General features: G+C 38.8%; 1 non-coding gene across 1 annotated transcript; it reads right to left on the reverse strand.

The window, feature by feature from the left end:
• Positions 1-6,813: 6,813 nt before the first annotated feature.
• Positions 6,814-6,920, reverse strand: LOC125589350. Its single transcript, XR_007325538.1, has one exon. It is a non-coding gene; the product is annotated as a small nucleolar RNA R71 (small nucleolar RNA).
• Between the last annotated feature and the right edge of the window lie 13,865 nt (positions 6,921-20,785).

A 20,785-nucleotide genomic window follows, 5' to 3' on the forward strand; every position in this document is an offset into this window, starting at 1 on the left:
ACTGAAATGTACAGGGTGTGATTAGTGACTTTCCTAGGGATTTCGAGTTTCGGGGAAAAAGGTAAAAATTAAAATAAATAGGAATTTTAACTGTTAAACCCCTAGAACAAATTTGTTTAGGGTAAAAATTCTTAAACTAAATATTTAACGAAAAAACCTCAAACTAACTTTATTTAATGAATTAAATCCTCGCATATCATAATTACCATTACTACCAGTAAATTTTTAGTTTATGGATTTCTACATTAAGTAAACATAGTTAAAGAGTTTTGCTTTTAAAATAAAAAAAAATCCTAAATATAAAAACATTATCTAAAAATTAGTAACTTTAATTTTCAAAATTAGCATTTTTAAACATTTCTGTAAATATATGAGTCTGATTTGTTTTAAAATTAACAATATATGTATAAATTAAAAAAGTAAAAACCCAAAAATATAACAAAAATTATCTAAAGATTTACCTGTAATAAAATTACGACAAGATTAAAAATGTAAAAAACAAGAAAATTACATTTTTAGTTTATAAATATATAATGTTGATGTTAAAAACACATCAAACTCATATATTTACAATTTGTTTTTAAAAAATTCTAATTTTAAAATTTTAAGTTACTAATTTTTAGATAATATTATTGATTTTTTTATTTTTTTTATTTGTTTAATTTTAATGGTAAAACTCCTCAACTATGTTTACTTAATGTAGAAACTCCTAAACTAAAAATTAGTAACTTTAATTTTCAAAATTAGCATTTTTAAACATTTCTGTAAATATATGAGTCTGATTTGTTTTAAAATTAACAATATATGTATAAATTAAAAAAGTAAAAACCCAAAAATATAACAAAAATTATCTAAAGATTTACCTGTAATAAAATTACGACAAGATTAAAAATGTAAAAAACAAGAAAATTACATTTTTAGTTTATAAATATATAATGTTGATGTTAAAAACACATCAAACACATATATTTACAATTTGTTTTTAAAAAATTCTAATTTTAAAATTTTAAGTTACTAATTTTTAGATAATATTATTGATTTTTTTATTTTTTTTATTTGTTTAATTTTAATGGTAAAACTCCTCAACTATGTTTACTTAATGTAGAAACTCCTAAACTAAAGATTTACCGGTAGTAATGGTAATTATGTCAGGCACTGTAGACAAAGAGTTTAATTCATTAAATAAAGTTAGTTGAACTTTAAGGTTGTTTAATTTCATCAAAATTTAATTTATGATTTAAGGTTGTTTATTGTTATATGTCTTGTTGAACTTTATTTTGTGATATAAATTTACATAGCTTGATATAGTGTATATAAATTTATCGTTAATTATATATGAAAAAATGTTTATAAGATATTGCTCATATTTTTATAAGATATTTCTCAGATTTTTATAGATCCAATAAGTTTATGTAGTTTGGATATATTATATATAAGTTTATCGTTAATTTTGTATGACAAAAATGTTCATAAGATATTGTTCAATAAGTTTCCCAGCGCGTCGGACGTCCCTGGCCTCCTAATAATGGAGCAACCGCATTTGAATTGTGGAGGAGCATCATCCGGTCTTCAAATCGGAAAAAAAGATTGCAGCTTTAGCCATTCTATTGAAAATAAGATTATTGGTTTTTGAATACGAAATGGAGAGATGATTCTCATAGCATGAAAGCATATCTTTTTATAGTCGAAATTCCACCGCCTTCCATGAGTTAAGATCACATTCAAGAGAGATCATGGGGTATGGATTTAAGAAGGAGTTGAAGAGGGGCAATCTGTAACAGGTATCTCTGCGGATTGATAAGGAAGAAGATGAAACAGCGCTCTTGGAACTCGTGTTACCTCGATCTCCAATGGCAGAGAAGTACACATTTTTCTTAAAAGTTAATCAGAAATCAAACTCAACAATTTAACCATATAAATTAATCAGCCTCGTTCAGGTTTTTTGAATTTCCACCGGTGGTTCAGGTTTGGGCACTCTCACGAATTTCATCGGATCTAGATATCTTTTCCACTCAGTCACTCTTTGCAAACATGGATCATTTATTTTGGGGGGTCTCTCTGGAATTGGAAGATCATCAATTAGCATGGATATTATGGTACATATGGAAAGGAAGAAACAACAAGGTATTTAGCAAATTGGATATTGATCGTAGAGATACTCTCAGAATGGTAGAAACGGAATCATCACTTTGGGCTGAGGCGCATATTTCACTAACACATGGATTCGATCACACTCGAGTACCCGTAAAACACATATTACCGTCTATCCCAGGTAGATGGTGTTTTACGGATGGATCATGGAAAAATCAGGAAATGAAATCTTTTCGGGACAAGGGTACTATAGCACACTGGAAGGTTTTGATGGTTTAATGGGAGCGAAGAATACAAGAGCGTGTTCGTCGCCACTTCACTCGGAGATAGAGGCTCTCATTTGGGCAATGAAATGCATGAGGAATCTAAGACAGTTTATTGTTACATTTGCAACAGATTGTTCTTATTTGGTGAAGATGGTTTCAGAACCATAAAGAATACCCAGCCTTTACAAGTTATTTGGAAGGCATAAAGATCTTGAAAATGAGTTTCAACAGCTCAGAGCTCATTCATATACCACAGATGCATAATTCAGGGCGGACAGTCTAGCATCACACAGTGCAAGAAAGCAACCGTCATTTGTTATCCATATGAATGTGGAGCTACCAGTTTGATTTGCAGAGTCTACATGACTAAATTTGTGACAAAATAATAAATTAATCAGCCTCGTAGCTTTATCTTTCAGCTTTTACGAGTGGTTCATGTGTTTCCAAAATATCTACCAACGGTATAATAAAAGAAATTCAAAATTTGTGCTTATTCATTTGTTTGTTTTTTCAATTGTTTGACAGGGAGACTAACCTCTGTTAGCTTTGTCAGATAAAGGGAAAGGAAAGGTAGTTGCTGGAGATAACAAGTTAAAGAGTAATACTCGAACCAAGAGTTGTAGGAAAACATTGGAACCACAATTTGATGGTTGTCTAGATGATTCGTCAAGTGAGGATGAAGAAGATCAAGCATACGATTTTGACTATGAAGGTCTAAATTTTTTTATCATTTAATCTTGCAGAAAATTATGTATTTAAAAATAAGTCACTACAATTTATATTATGGTTTTTATCCGCAGAAGAGTCTGAATTATACAAAGAACAAGTTTATGACTGCAGTAGCGAAGAAAGTGACTCAAGTGATTGTGAAACCATAAGCTGCGACCCTATGTTATCTCCAGATACGGATCAAAGATCACCCAATGTCTTGCCAAAAGAAGGGTGTTCCAAAACTAACACAAAGCCAACTTCTTCATCTAAGAGTACCCAGATTCCAAAACGTACTACTTCTCAGAAACATTGTGGTAATCAATTCGTGAAGTTGACAAAAAAATCATTCCTGAGTTATTTTGTTTAGTTTCAGCTTTTGTTTTTTTTTTTCAAATACAGGTTACATTGATGATGGTGATCCTACTCACAAATGTGAACATTGTGGAGCTATAATGTGGTATGGTGAAAGGATAAACAACAAAAAAAATCCCATAAACCAAAGTTTACTCTTTGTTGTGGTCAAGGACAAGTCCAACTTCCTTTGTTAAAAGAATCACCACCTACACTGCAACGATTACTTTATGGTATTGATGCAAAGAGCAGATATTTTCGAGAAAATATTCGACAGTTAAATATGGTTTTTTCTTTTACGTCGCTTGGTGGTAGATGTGACCGCTCAGTTCAAAGAGGATGTGGCCCTTTAAAAATGTTTGTACTTCAAGGAGAGAACTATCATCTGATGGGAAGTTTGAAGCCTCCTCCAGGAGACCCTGCTAAGTTTGGACAACTATATATTGTAGACACAGAAAACAAAGTTGCCAACCGTGCTTCTATAATTGGGCATTAAAGAATTTTTTATATATATTTCGATTGTTTATATTTATTAAATTACTTACTCTTGTGCTTATTTTTTAATTCAGAAAGTACAAGAAATCTGCAGAATCCTCTAAAAAGGAGACAATTCGGAATCAAGTCATTGACTCTTTACTGAAGATGCTAAACGAAGTGAACCCCTATGTTCATCAGTTTAGATCTGCTAAGGATAGATTTAACACTAATCCGGAAGAAGCATTCCATATGCGCATTGTTAGCAGTCGTGAAAAAGATGGAAGGATATATGACACTCCTACAGCATCTGAGGTTGCTGCATTAATTCCATGAGATTTCAATTTGGACATGGATAAAAGAGATATTGTGCTGCAAGAGAAGCAAACTGGTTGGCTAAAGAGGATTAGTGAGATTCACCCTTCTTATTTGGCACTTCAATATCCTCTCATATTTACTTATGGGGAAGATGGCTTCAGACTTGGGATTAAGAAAAGAGATACAACTTCTACAGCTAAACTAAAGAGGCAGACTATCAGTATGAGGCAGTGGTATGCATTCTGTCTACATGAAAGGGAGAATGAATGTCATACACTACTGAATTTTAAACGATTGTTTCAGCAATTTTTGGTTGATTCTTATACTTCCATAGAGTCTAACAGGCTTTGTTATCTACAGATGAACCAAAAAAGTCTCAGATCAGATTGCTATGACTCTATACAACAGTCAGAAAACGCTGGAAAAACATATATGCATGATGATGTCTTTAATATTTCTATTGTCTTATCCATTCATCCATGTGCATTTTTATCATATAGACTAGGATTTAGCCACGTTTAGGTTGCATTTTGCATACATGAGTCTTTATCAGGTGTTGGAGTACCACATGGAGTTCTTGGAGGCATTTGGGTGCATTTTGAGCTCAAAAGAAGTGTTCTAGGTGATCATTGGACGAGCAGAGCATGGGAGCGATATCACGGAGCGACGCCATGAGGTCGCTCCAAACTACCTCTCAGAGCGACCTCGCTGGAGCGACCCTGAGAAGTCGCTCGCCATCTCATCCCGGTGGAAGACGAGAACTGACCCGGAGCGACCTATCAGAGCGACCACTCCAGGTCGCTCCCGACCCAGAGCGACTTGGCCAGAGTGACACCCCGAGGTCGCTCGCATGTATATCGCGTGACGACAACACAATGGAGCCGGAGGGACCTCTCAGAGCGACCCACTGAGGTCTCTCCCGAAGCCCGTAGCGACTTGTCGGAGCGACGTGCCAAGGTCGCTCCGCGTCTATTTGTTTGGCCGAATTCATGTTTTCTAAGGGCCTTTTGGTCATTTCATTATGCACGTTTTTTACTTTTGAAAACCTATGTTTTAAGTACCTTTAGCAGCCACCAGACAAATTATCTTTTGTTCTAAAGAAAAACCTTTGGAAAGTTCATCTCTTAAATCATCTTTGTTCATCTAGTTATTGCAATTCTGTCTTTCCAATTCGTTGTTGCATCCCTCTGTATGATTAATCTGAAATCCAAATTGGGTTTAAGAGGAATCATGAAGAGTAGTGAGTAATCACCATTTGAATTCATGGGTTAGGAAGATTAAAGGTGATTAGTTTAGAGCTAGGATGTTTTAGAGTAGATCATTCCAAAACCTTGCTAGTAGAGTAATCATAATGCATCTTCTGAGTTAGCTTCTCAAAAGTTGATCTTTAGGCATTTCCCACCCAAAAGGTGTTCGATGAAATGCATGAAACAACTCTTCTAAGCTTTTAGCATATTTTGCCAAAGACATTTGTTGTTAGAAGTGCTAAGATAGCCTTAGACCTGTTAGTAATGATTGCTTCCATATTATTCAACCAAAGACATTTGTTGTTTGAAATGTGTTAGTAAATGAACATTCATCTAGACATAGAGTTTGTTTAGGATCGTGTCTAAGCTTAAGGTTGATAGTTTGATTGTTCGTCTGCCATCCTTAGTTCGAAACTTGATCACTCAAGGTCTAATTCCTATGCCCATGAGTTCTCATTTTCCTTAGTTAAGAAAGTCAACTCATTTACCATTTTTATTATTCTGAAACTGCATTAGTATTAATCATTAGTTTAGAAAACCCTTTAAATCATCGGTTGCACTTAGATTAAGTAAGTACTTGCATTCTCAGTGCTTGAAATCCCTTAGAATTGGTTCGACAATCATTTAAACTACAACATTTGTCTTAGGAGCCTTGAAAACTCCTAACATCAAATTGGCGCCGTTGCCAAATTCTGAGTAGATTTGAACATTGAGATTTAGTCATTTACTTGAGACTAAGTCATTTTTATTTTCTTTTGTTACTGATTCTCCTTCTTCACCTCCCTTTAATTTACAGGTGTATGAACTTGAGGAGCAAGGGTCCATCAAACCTAGTTCCAAGAGCCGCAGACATCAGAGCTTTAGAGAGAGAGTGTGCTAGAAAGAGAAGAGAAGAAGAGCAACAGTCTCACTTGCAGAGATTGGATACTGATATGGGAGACATACCTCAAAATGATGCCAACAACGTTCCACAAAACCAACAGCGAGCAGCTCGACCCATTGGTACTTATGACCGCCCCAACATTCATGGTCATAGATTGGGAATCCGAGCACCAGCTATAGCAGCCAACAACTTTGAGATCAAATCAGGACTCCTCAACGTGATCGAGAACAACAAGTATCATGGCTTGGCCCTAGAGGACCCATTTGATCACTTGGACAGGTTCGACAGCTACTGTGGGTTGTCAAAAACCAATGGTGTGTCTAAGGATGCCTTAAAGCTGAAGTTATTCCCTTTCTCTCTGGGGGATAAGGCACGACAGTGGGAGAAGTCTCTACCAAGCGACTCAATCACCACTTGGGATGACTGCAAGAAAGCTTTCTTGGAGAAGTTCTTCTCTACTTCAAGAACTGCTAAGCTGAGAAATGAGATCTCCAGCTTTCAACAGAAAGGCTTGGAAGGATTCAGTGAAGCCTGAGAGAGATTCAAAGGCTACCAAGCTCAATGCCCTCATCATGGATTCTCTAAGGAAAGTCTGCTGAGCACATTCTACAGAGGAGCTCTTCCTAAGTACAGAGCCAGATTGGATACAGCTAGCAATGGGTTCTTCTTGGGAAGAACAGAGGAGGATGCAGAGCAGTTGGTAGACAACATGGTCAAGAGTGATGCAGTCTACAGTGGAGACCACGACAGAGGCAGTCGAACAGATGACAAGCAGACGAGGAAGGAGTTAAAGGCTCTCCAGGATAAGATTGATATTCTCATTGCTGATAAGGCCACCCAGGAGCAGCTGCACTTTGCTGGTAACCCAAACAAAGAAGCCACACCTGTTGTCCAGGAAGTTGATGGTTTGGAAGGGCAAGAAGAGCTGTGCTTCATCAACAACAATGGTAGCTGGTACAAGAAAGAGCCAAACTTTCAGTACAACAACTACCAACAGAGATCTTACCCCAACAACCAACAGAGTGGTTAACAGCCTCGGAACAACCAGCAAGGCAGCTATCAGCCTCAACAAAACCCTACTCCTGGTTTCAATACCAAAGGACAACAACCTGCCCAACAACAACCTACTACTTCTACCTCTACTCCTCAAGTCAGCAGCACTGATGCCCTACTAAAACAAATCTTTGAGTCTCAGACAAGAAGTGAGAAGCATGTTGGCTATGAGTTGAAGAACCTTCACTCAAAGATTGATGGAAGCTACAATGAGCTCAACAACAAGTTCAGAACTTTGGAGAACCAGTTTGCTGCCATGAACACTCAACAAAATCGCCAACAAGGTTCTTTACTTGGAAAATCTGAGCAAAACCCCAAGGAGACCATGAAAGCTATCACCCTCAGGAGTGGTAAGGAGTTACCTCAGAAAGCTCTCACCAAGGATGCTGAGAAACAAGGTGAGGGGTTGCCATCAACATAGACGATGAAGTGGTGATTGTTGATGAAAAAATCAATGATGAAATCTTGGAGAAGATTGTGGAAGTGAAAGGTAAAGGAAAGGTTAGGGAAGAGAAGAAAACAGTGAAAGATGGTGAAGTTGTTGCTCCAGCAAGTGAGAATTCTTTTGTTCCTCCTCCCTATGAACCCAAACTACCATTCCCTGGTAGATTCAAGAGGCAGCTGCTAGAGAAGTACAAAGCTCTATTTGAGAAGCAGATGAGTGAAGTTCAAGTCACAATGCCTATCATTGATGCTTTCATGCTGATTCCTCAATATAGCAAGTTCCTGAAAGATGTTGTAGCTGCAAAGAAGAAGGAGATGGAGGGCATGATGATTCTCACTCATGAGTGTAGTGCCATCATCCAGAGGCTTGTTGTTCCAAAAAAGCTAGAAGATCCAGGATGCTTCACATTACCTTGTGCTCTTGGACCTATGGTATTTGATAGATGTCTCTGCAATTTGGGAGCTAGTGTCAGCTTGATGCCTTTATCTGTTGCTAAGAAGCTTGGTTTCACTCAGTACAAGAAGTGTAGTCTGTCTCTGGTATTGGCTGATCGTTCCGTGAAGTACCCAGTGGGTATCTTGGAGGACCTCCCCGTTATGGTTGGAAAATATGAGATCCCTACAGACTTTGTGGTGCTTGAGATGGGTGAGGAAGCTACAGATCCTTTAATCCTTGGAAGACCTTTCTTAGCTACAGCAGGAGCAATTGTTAATGTGAAAGAGGGCAAGATTGATCTCCACTTGGGTAATGGGCATGTTCTTCACTTTGACATCAAAGAGGTAATGAAGAAACCAACAGTTCAAGGGCAAGTTTTCTACATTGAAGAGATGGATGCCCTTGCCAATGAGCTCCTTGAAGAGTTGTCACTAGAAGACCCTCTACAGCATGCTTTGATGATTGAGAGGGAAGCTGGAGGGATTCAGAACCTGGAGAGTGCTGCCTATGGGATGATGTTGGATTCACACAGAGGATTTGGTAGTAAGGATCAGTATGAGGAGCTGCCTCAAATTGTCAATCAGGAAGCCTCAGTCATTCTACAAGGGGACACCCAGCAAGACGACTGGAGCGAGCTTAAGGCGCCTAAAGTGGAGCTTAAACCTCTCCCCAATGGTGTGAAGTATGCATTTCTTGGTCCTAATGGAACTTATCCAGTCATTGTGAGTAGTGAACTTACTGAAACTGAGCTGTCTGAACTTTTGAAAACACTTAAAAGATTTAGAAAAGCAATAGGTTACTCACTTGATGACATCAAGGGAATATCACCCTCTTTGTGTATGCATAGGATACATATTGAGGATGAATCAATGACTTCTATCGAGCATCAAAGAAGGTTAAATCCTAACCTGAAGGATGTTGTAAAGAAAGTGATTCTTAAACTCTTAGATGCTGGTGTTATCTACCCTATCTCAGATTCTAAATGGGTATCTCCTGTGCATGTTGTGCCAAAAAAGGGTGGTATAACTGTGATTAAAAATGACAAGGATGAATTGATACCAACAAGAACAGTCACTGGGCATAGGATGTGTATTGATTAAACTGAACTCTGCATCTAGAAAAGATCATTTTCCACTTTCATTTATTGATCAGATGCTTGAGAGACTTGCAAATCATCCATTATATTGTTTTCTTGATGGATATTCAGGATTCTTCCAGATCCCCATACATCCCAATGATCACGAGAAAACAACATTCACATGTCCTTATGGTACCTTTGCATATCGAAGAATGCCAATTGGTCTATGTAATGCTCCAGCCACCTTTCAAAGGTGCATGATGTCGATCTTTTCTGATCTGATTGAGGATGTTGTGGAGGTGTTCATGGATGATTTCTCTGTCTATGGATCTTCGTTTTCTGCTTGTTTGTCAAATTTGTGCAGGGTCCTACACTACAAGAAAACAGGGGGATTCTGATGGCCGAAATCATCGGTAATTTGTCGGAATCGGTCTATTCCGACGAATTTCCGACGAACCCGTCCGTCGGTATCGTTTCGTCGGAAAAAAAAAGTTCGTCGGAATTTCGTCAGAAATTCCGACGACTTTCTGACGAATACCAAGAAACGTCATTCTGACGAACTTCCGACGATATTACGATGCGGCTACACGAGACCGGAGTTCATCGGAAAACTACAATTCCGACGAACGTGGTTCCTCGGTTTATTCCGACGAACTGTAGGCGTCGGAATTTACCGACGGACATCGGTCGTCGAAATATACCGACGAACCACGTTCGTCGGTATATGCCGACGGAAATGAGTTTGTCGGTAAATTCCGACGGATATATGTCCGTCGGTATATTCCGACGACCGTTGTCCGTCGGTATATACCCTTTTTTTTTACAAATTAATTTTGCATTTTTATATATTTTTTGATATTAATAAATTTAAAAAATTGGAAATTTAAAACTAATAATATTATAAAATTTAAATTCATAAAAACCGAAATAGGAAAAAAACATTCATAAAGTTTAAAATTCATACAAACCGAAATAGAAAAAAAAAACATTCCGAAAGTTTTATAAAGCCGAAATAAACTAAGAAGAACTCGAAGACATCAAACGATCTAGCTTCTGCATAATCTCGGTGTTGAACTTCTTCTGGGATGCCAACTCAGCAAGGATAGTGGCATTCTCCGAACGGATAGTGGCATTCTCCGAAAGGATAGTGGTGTTCTGCTCCTCCAATGCCCCAATCCGTTCATCTTTGTCATGTAGCTCCTCGAGAATCATGGGATCGGCATACGGAGCTTGCGAAGAAGATGCCGGATACGAAGAAGCACGACGGGCCAACCCAACTAAACGGCCTCCTTTCCTTTTAGGAACCGCCTACAAAAATATTTAAAGTAAGTAAATATGGACAAGTAAGTAATCGACATTATAAAAAAATATATTAATAAAAAAATTACCTTTTCAACCATCTCATTTATTTGCAATAGAGACAGGTTGGTTGAAGCTCCCGTGGAGTCGCCGTCATCAGAGAGAGGCTGAGATTGAGAAACTATCTCAGCTTCCACCAAATCAACTACACCTCTGATCACGGGGTCCTGAATTTGACCCGTCGTCTTGTTAGTGTGAGCCACCTTAATGAGTTGGAGACGATCAACGGGATTACCGTCATTTGCTTCGATCTAAAAAAACCGCCATTATTAGCCAAAAAATATATAAAATATTTATTTAAAAAATATAAAGATAAATAATAATAAAAAACTTACAAGTTCATCCTCCTTAGTAGACATGGAGCAAGCGCCGAGGTTGTGCACATACATACCTTTCCCGCCACGATCGCTCTTCCGGTTCCTGGAGTTCCTAGAAGACGTCTCTGCAGTGTCTTCCCTCTCCCAATGAGCTATCAACTGCTCCCACACCCCCCGTTGATGAACCGTGGCTTCTTGTTCTTCTGCCAAACTGTCTTCCACGCGTTTATCTGCTTTGTGTAAGAGTCCATGGCCTTTTCGTTGAATTTCTTACGGACTGTTTCCGTAAGATCGGAGTGCCAGTTGAACTCTTGCTACAAAACAAACACAATTTAATAAGTAAATATATGTAAAAAAATGTAAAAACTTAAAAAAATGAAGGGTTACTATACCGCAAACTGACGAAACCACAACTCTCGTTCGTCGGAAGGGATCACACTCCACTTTGGATATCCAAAACGGAGCATGGAGTACATCATCTGGTTGATGCTCCGGCTAATGCCATTTTTCGACTTGGTGAACCTTTAAAAAAAAATACAAGTTAGCAAGTTAATTAAAGCAAAAAATATAACGGTACAAATAAAAAAAAATACTAACCAAGTGCTATGGCCTCGTCGTGGGTTGGGTTGGAGAAACGGGAGATGCTCTCGACCTGGTTGTTGAACCAATAGATGAACCGGCATGACCCCCGGATCCTGTTGAGCAGCAGCGTGAGGGGCAGCGTGAGGGGCAGAGGGAGCTGGAGCGGGAATATATGCCGGAACCGAGTCATGAGACGATACCGATGCACGGGAACCGCTCACCGAACTACGTCGAAGACGGGCTGCGGGGCGGGCTTCATCCTCGGCCCTAAAAAAAAAAATTAACCCATCAAACATATTTTCATTTATATATTTACAAAAGGTTTTATAAACGTTTTAAAAAAAACTATTAAACCTTTTATATATATATATATATGTATTCAAAATTATAAAAAATTTATAAATATAGAAAAATGTTGTTAAAAATTATAAATGAAGAAAAATGTTGTTAAATATTTTATATTTAAAAAAAAAATGTTGTTAAATATTATTAGTGGAAACTTAAAAAAAATATAAAAAATTTTAAAATTTTAAAATTTTTACTATACATGATTTACATATATATATATGTATACAAAATTATAAAAAATTTATAAATATAGAAAAATGTTGTTAAAATTTATAAATGAAGAAAAATGGTGTTAAATATTATATTTTTTTCAAAAAAACGTTTTTAAAAATCAAAAAACGTTTTTAAAAATCAAAAAACGTTTTTAAAAATCAAAAAACGTTTTTAAAATAAAAAAAAACGTTTTAAAAAATCAAAAAACGTTTTTAAAAATAAAAAATGTTCCAAAAAAAACTAAAACAACAATCCTAACTTATATATCCTAAACTATCCATTCAATCCTAAAATGTTCAATCAAACAACCTAAAATCCGAGATCAACTTCCAAAACCCTAAACAATTGAAAAAAAAAAGGTTTGGGATGATTCTTACATGATTTGGGGTTTGGGGAAGAGATAGGAGGGTGAGGAGAGGATTCGCCGGTGAAGAGAGGCCGGAATCGCCGGAGAGTCGCCGAAATCGCCGGAATCGCCGGAGTGTTTGAGAGAGGGAGAGGCCGCGGAGATAACGAAGAAGAAAGGAGAAGGTTTTTTATTTCCGTGGATTCCGACGGACACGGGTTCGTCGGTATTCCGTCGGTATATTTAAAATATACCAAATGCCGATTCGCGAAAATTTTCAAGCGGTTTGGTTCTCCCGGGCTAATTGAAATTCCGACGGAACGTGTCCGTCAGTATTTTCCGACGGACACATTCCGTCGGTATTTTCCGACGGAATTCCGACGACTTAGTGTTTAGGGTGTTCTTTTCAAGTTTCTAAATGCAAAATCCAAACCTTTGATAATATATATAGTATTTGCATAAAGATTTAACAATAAAAATGTTTTATAACACGATTTTACACAACAATATTTTTTGTAGTGTAAGCTTATATAAATATGATTGTATAAGTACATAATGTTAAGATGAGATGTTATGAAAACAATGATATGCATACATAAATATTTTAATGAGTTGTTATATTTGAACGGTTGCGATCTAATACTATACTAAACACTTATTATGTGTTATTTTCATAGTTTTGGCATCTAAATTTATAGATTTTTATGATTGAAACTTTATAGAAAAACATGTCGTCGGTATTTCGTCGGAAAATACCGACGAAATACCGACGACCTTTCCAATTTTCAATGAAACCCGTTGTCGTCGCTATGTCGTCGGTATATTGCGAGGGATTTCCGACGGACCATTAAAAAAAAAAAAAAAAAAAAACTAATCAGAATCTTCTGAATCTTCATCAAACTCCCCAACCTCGGCTTCCGGCTCTGAATGTACGACAGCATCATGTCCAAACACAGTCAAATTCTCAACGAGTTGAACATTTTCCAAATCTTCAACTGCCTGGGCGTTGCTGGTAGACTCTGGTTGCAATGGTTCATCATCATCAGAAGTTCCATCCACTCGTCCTCTTGGGTTGATTTGCGTTACAGTAACCCATGGATCGTCTCTGTACGTCACCCGAGGGTAACTGATGTAGCACACCTATACATATCAATTATACAAAGTATTAGTTCAATATATAACATTAATTAATTATATTGGTAAAAAATTATGAATATATTGACATACCTGATCAGCTTGCGAACCAAGAATGAAGGGATCATAATATTGAAGTTTCCGCCGCGAATGAACTGATGTAACACCAAACGCATCAATCTTCACTCCTCTATCTGGGGTGGTGTCATACCAATCACAATAGAATACTACACAACGCAATCCAACCATTCCAGGAAATTGGATTTCCAATATTTCTTTTATGTTGCCGTAGTAGACATCGTCACCAGAAGAAGATGAAACACCAGCATCATATGTTGTCTTAGAATGACCTTTCCTTGTGAATGCATATCCTCGCGTACAAAATTTAGGATATGATTTGACCACATAGTTTGGTCCCTGCACAAATTCGCGTACCCAATCATCGAACACAAGACCTCTGGCCAAACCATCATTCACCTATAAAAAAAAACATATATGATTGCAAAATTAATTAGTTTATATATATTAAATTTAAACTAATCATTTGCATAGGGTAATAGGATATATGACTCACATAACTACGAAGCCACGCAGCAAATCCGTTATCTCTAAGTTGTCGAAGCTCATCTTCTGTTGCATGCCTGTGAGTCATACGCAACTCCGCCATATATACACTATATACAAAAATATTATCAATATGAAATAAATTTATTGAATATTAATCTAACAATAAATGAATAAATATTTTTACCTCTCATATTGTAGAACATCTTCACAGTTGGTGAGCAAATATGTTTGCAAATGAGCGTTCTCAGTGTCCGTAAGTCTCCGCTTCGTGAATTTTCCACTAAGTCGTCCTATTTCCTTGAACATGCTTGGGACAGTAACATGATATGTTGCTCTCTCCCCTCTATCATCATGCCGAGCAGGTCTTCGGTGTTTTGTTTGCACTTCTGGTGGAAAATAATTTTCAGCAAAGATTGCAGTTTCTTCATTGATCACCTGTGCCACTATAGATCCTTCCACCCTGCTTTGATTTTTGACCATCTTCTTCAGATGATGCATATAACGCTCAAAAATATACATCCATCTGTACTGCACAGGACCACCAAGTTCCAATTCTCTTGCGAGATGAATAGCAAGATGTTCCATTACATCAAAGAATGATGGAGGAAATATCTTCTCAAGGTTGCACATGCTGACTGGTGCGTTTGTCTTCAAATTATTAATACCCTCTTCAGTCAATACTCTGCTGCATAAGTCACGGAAAAAAACACTAATCCCTGCAATTGCTTCATGAACATTACGTGGCAATAATGCTGAAAAGGCAAACGGAAGGAGGCGCTGCATAATTACATGACAATCATGACTCTTCAAGCCAGTAAACTTTCCTTCGCTTCTATCAACGCAGTTCCCCAAATTTGATGCATATCCGTCAGGAAATTTCACTTTCTCTGTAATCCAATCAAAGAACTCTTCTTTTCTAGCACCATCTAGCCGATAAATGGGAAAAGGGGCCGTACCGTTCTCATCAACGTGAAGTTCAGAACGATCACAAATATCGACTAAATCCAACCTTGACTTCAAATTATCCTTCGTTTTACCTTGGATGTTAAGGACTGTGTTCATCAGATTATCGAAGAAGTTCTTCTCAATATGCATGACATCTAAATTATGCCGCAATAGATGACTCTCCCAATATGGTAGATCCCAGAAAATACTCTTTTTGTGCCAGTTATGTAGCTCTCCAACCGCATTGACTCGAATGTTTTCATGTCCACCTACATCTGGCGTCCTTTCTGCATCAAAATACCTAAACTGCTTCAACAAATCTTTCCCACTAACTTCCTCAGGTGGACCATCAAACACCTGCTTGTTCTTCGTAAACGAAGTCTTACTCCTGCGGTATGGATGATCAGGTGGTAGAAATCGTCTGTGACAGTCAAACCAACACGTTTTCCTTCCGTTCTTTAGTTGGAAAGCATCTGTGTCATCTTGACAATATGGACATGATAGCTTCCCATGTGTTGTCCATCCAGATAACATACCATATGCTGGAAAGTCACTTATTGTCCACATAAGTACTGCCCGCATCTGAAAGTTTTCTTTGCGCGAAACATCGTATGTCTCAAAACCATGCGCCCATAGTTGTTGCAACTCATATATTAGTGGTTGAAGAAACACATCTAGTGATCTTTTAGGATGATCTGGCCCGGGGACTAGAATTGAGAGAAACAAAAACTCTCGTCGCATGCACAAGCTCGGCCGTAAGTTGTACGGTGTCACAATAACTGGCCATAGAGAATACTGCCTTCCATGCTTTCCAAATGGGCTGAAACCATCAGTAGATAATCCAAGATAAACATTTCTTCTCTCTTCCGCAAATTCTGGATATGTTGACTGGAAATGTTTCCAAGCCTTTGCATCTGAAGGATGTCTAATCTCACCATTTGTGGAATGCTCTGCATGCCATCTCATTGCTTTTGCTGTGCGCTCACACTGATACAACCTCTTCAATCTTTCCGTCAAAGGCAAATACCACATTCTTTTGAATGGGATCGGAACTCTTCCCCTCGTCTCCTGATAACGAGGTTTCCCACAAAATTTGCATACATTCCGTGTCTCATCCGCTCTCCAGTAGATCATGCAGTTGTCAATACATACATCTATCACTTCATACGGTAGTTGAAGACCTGCAACAAGTTTCTGAACCTCGTAGTATGAACCCGGTGCAAGGTTATCCTCAGGTAGAATACCTTTGACAAAATCAGTAATCGCATCCATACATTCTTCAGCCAAATTATAGTCTGTCTTAATACCCATTAATCTAGTTGCAGATGATAAGACTGAATGACCATCTCTACAATTTTGATACAAAGGTTGTTTTCCTGCATCCAACATGTCAAAAAATCTCCTAGACTCGGGGTTTGGTTCTTCCCCTCTATAATGATCATGTACCATCTGCTCAGTACCTACACCATAATCTATATCCGTTCTAGATTCTTCTAACCTAATATCAGGCTGAGGTTCACTAACAGGCTGAGGTTCGCTAGTACTACCATATTCATAACCAGTTTCCCCATGAAGGTACCAAACTTTATAATTACGTGAAAACCCTTTCATATACAAATGAGTCCAAACATCAAATTCTTTTATAACCTTATTATTATTGCAAGAAGAGCAGGGACATCTTAACATACCACTTTTTGCATCCGGTTGCTGTTGAACAAGCCTCATGAATTCTCCAATCCCTTGAACGTATTCTTCCGTAAGCAAATTGGTGTTCGGATCCAAATGAGGTTTATCCATCCACGAACGATAATAAACTTCTGAAGACATGATTTTCACGGAATTGTTATGACTAAAGAGAATGAAGAGAGAATGAAGTGTGAATGAGTTGAATGAGGAGGGGTTGTATTTATAGGAAATTGCTTACGGACCTCCGACGACTTTCCGACGAAATTCCGACGGATGTAAAGAAGTCCGTCGGAATTCCGTCGGAATTGTCCAATCCCAAACGGCTACACAACGGTCATATGTATTTGTCGGCAACGGTCATATGGTTCGTCGGAATTCCATCGGAAAATACCGATGGAATTCCGACGACTTTGCTGTTAATCGGAATGTCGTCGGAATTTCGTCGGAATATACCGACGAACTTCCGACGACTACAATGGTTACATTTTTATCGGAATGTCGTCGAAAAGTCGTCGGAAAATTCCGACGGACCATATTTCGTCGGAATTCCGTCTGAAATGGCCGACGGAATTCCGACGACTTATTTTTTTGGATTTGGTCGGAAATTTGTCAGTATTCCGTCACAAATGTCCGACGACCTTGGTGTCCGTCGGAACCTCCGTCGGAATTCGATGTGTTTTCTTGTAGTGCTACAAAGATGTGAAGACACCAACCTTGTGCTGAACTGGGAGAAGTGTCACTTCATGGTCAAAGAAGGGATTGTGCTGGGGCACAAGATTTCAGAGAAGGGGATTGAGGTGGATAAGGCCAAAATCGATGTTATGGTTGGTTTTCCCCCACCAAAGACAGTGAAAGACATCCGAAGTTTTCTTGGTCATGTTGGGTTTTACAGGAGATTCATAAAGGACTTCTCCATGATCACTAGACCATTGACTAGGCTGCTGTGCAAAGAAGCCACCTTCAGCTTTGTTGTGGAGTGTCTAGAAGCCTTCAAGAAGCTGAAAGGTGAACTCATCAGTGCTCCAATTGTCCAGCCACCTAATTGGGATCTCCCCTTTGAGATCATGTGTGATGCTAGTGATTATGTTGTGGGAGCTGTTTTGGGGCAGAAGAAAGATGGCAAGACCTATGTGATCTACTACGCGAGCCAAACCCTGAATGATGCTCAGATGAGATATGCCACAACAGAGAAGGAGATGCTAGCCATTGTCTTTGCCTTTGAGAAGTTCAGAAGCTACTTGGTGGGATCTAAAGTCATTATCTACACAGATCATGCTGCGTTGAGACACCTTTTGGCGAAGAAGGATGCAAAGCCCAGGCTCTTAAGATGGATTCTTTTGCTGCAAGAGTTTGATTTAGAGATCAAGGACAAGCCAGGAGTTGAGAATGGTGTAGCTGATCACTTGTCCAGGCTGAGAGTGGAGTGTGGCATTCCAATTGATGAAGGACTCCCTGAGGAACATATCATGGCTATTGGAGCAGTGATAGCAGTTTGTGAGACTGGAAGGAAACTTGAAGAAGTCAAGGCAACAGAAGAGAAAGAATCTTGGTATGCTGATTTGGTGAATTACCTAGCCACAGGAAAAGAACCTTTGAATATTGTGGGTTATGCCAAGAAGAAGTTCTACAAGAATGTGAAAAGATACTATTGGGATGAGCCCTACCTCTACATTCTCTGCAAAGATCAACTTTATAGGAGAGTGGTTGCTAATGAAGAGATTGATGGGATCCTTACACAGTGTCATGGATCATCTTATGGAGGCCATTTCGCTACCTTCAAGACTGTTGCTAAGGTGTTACAAGCTGGATTCTGGTGGCCACACATGTTCAAGGACACACAAGACTTTGTTTCAAGGTGTGATTCATGCCAAAGGAGGGGAAACATCACCAAGAGGAATGAGATGCCTCAGAATCCAATCCTTGAAGTTGAAGTGTTTGATGCGTGGGGTATTGACTTCATGGGGCCATTTCCATCATCACATGGCAACAAGTACATCCTGGTAGCTGTTGATTATGTCTCAAAATGGGTGGAAGCTATTGCAAGTCCCACCAATGATGCAAGAGTGGTAATCAAGATGTTCAAGAGCACCATCTTTCCAAGGTTCGGAGTTCCAAGAGTTGTAATCAGTGATGGAGGGTCTCATTTCATCAACAAACTGCTTGAGGGACTTCTCAGGAAGAACGGTGTTAAGCACAAGGTTGCAACTCTTTACCATCCTCAAACAAGTGGTCAAGTTGAGATTTCTAACAGAGAGATTCTGGAGAAGATTGTGGGGATTACAAGGAAGGATTGGTCAGTTAAGCTAGATGATGTGCTTTGGGCTTATAGGACAACTTACAAGACACCTCTGGGGACCACACCTTTCAACCTAGTGTACGGGAAAGCTTGCCATCTACCAGTGGAGCTTGAGTACAAGGCACTTTAGGCAGTAAAGTTGCTGAACTTTGACATCAAGAGTGCCAAGGAGAAAAGGCTTTTTCAGCTACATGAGCTTGATGAGATAAGAATGGATGTCTTCGAAAACTCAAGGATCTACAAGGAGAAGACTAAATCTTTCCATGACAAGAATATCCTAAAGAGAGAGTTTAAAGAAGGAGATCAAGTTCCTCTCTACAACTCAAGACTGAAGTTGTTTCCAGGAAAGCTTAAGTCAAGGTGGTCCGGTCCTTTCAAGGTCAAAGAGGTTAAGTCATGTGGAGCAATAGTTTTGTGGAGTACTGATGGAAGAGACTTCACAGTCAATGGGCAAAGGGTTAAGCTCTACATGGCAGATGCACCTGAGGAAGATGAAGTTTCAACTCCATTGTCTGATCCTACCCCAGCCTAATCCAAAAGGAGGCAAAGTCAAGCTAGAGACTTAAAACAAGCTCACTTGGGAGGAAGTCTAATGCGTATCCTTGTACATATTGCATTGGTATTTTCATTTTCATCATATTTCATAAAAAAAAAAGGAAAAGTGTTGAAGTAGTGTTCAGGTGGTTCATCGATCCGGTCAATGCAAAGAATCGAGCGTGGGAGCGAGCTTCCGCAGCAACGCCACGAGGTCACTCCAGCTGGAGCGACAAGATCAGAGCGACTGGTCCAAGTCGCCCGCATTTTCGGTGTCCGGAGCTCGAGAGTCGCTCTCGGAGCGACGTCTCGCAGCGACCACGTGAGGTCTCTCGCGTTTTCTGTCGATCAGAGCGACGTCTCGCAGCGACCACGTGAGGTTGCTCGAGTTTTCTGTCGATCAGAGCGACGTCTCGCAGCGACCACGTGAGGTCGCTCCCGTTTTCTGTGACTGGAACGACGTCTCGAAGCGACCACGTGAGGTCGCTCCCGAGCCGGTCCAGGTAAGTACCTCTTCTATTTTGTCCGGTTTAATTCGAGTTAACCCGCCCTAAACCTAACCAGACGACCCTAGACCTACCCATACCCACGACCTTCATCTTTTTCAATCTCCCTTCCTCTCACAAACACTCATACTCTCTCAAACAAACCCACACCACAAATCTCCTAACTTTCTCAATTCTCACCCAAGTCTCCTAGTTCTTGTTTCTAAATCCAAGCTTTCGCCCCAACAGTCTATTCCTCACCACCCATTCCCCATTTCCTTTCATCCAAAGCAAGGTATTGTGTTTTTAAATTCAAATTCGTAGGTCCATGAACCCTAGAATTTGAAAATCGAAATTTGGTCATTTTCTTGCTTGATTGTGGTAAAATCGACTAGGGAAAGCTTATATATCAAGTTGGGTTGTTGAATTGATGGTGGAATTGAGCTTAATTTGAACTTTGGCAAAATTAGGGTTCATGGATTTGAGCCCTTTTCGAAATTGATCCTAATTGAGTGTGTTAGTGGGTGAGTTAGTATGTTAAGGTGTTGAAAGGTTTGATTAGAGAACCCTCTCATTCTAGAATTACTTTGATTATTGAATTTTACTTGTCTTGTAATTTTC

This window comes from Brassica napus, chromosome C6, assembly GCF_020379485.1.
Source record: "Brassica napus cultivar Da-Ae chromosome C6, Da-Ae, whole genome shotgun sequence".
NCBI lineage: Eukaryota > Viridiplantae > Streptophyta > Magnoliopsida > Brassicales > Brassicaceae > Brassica > Brassica napus.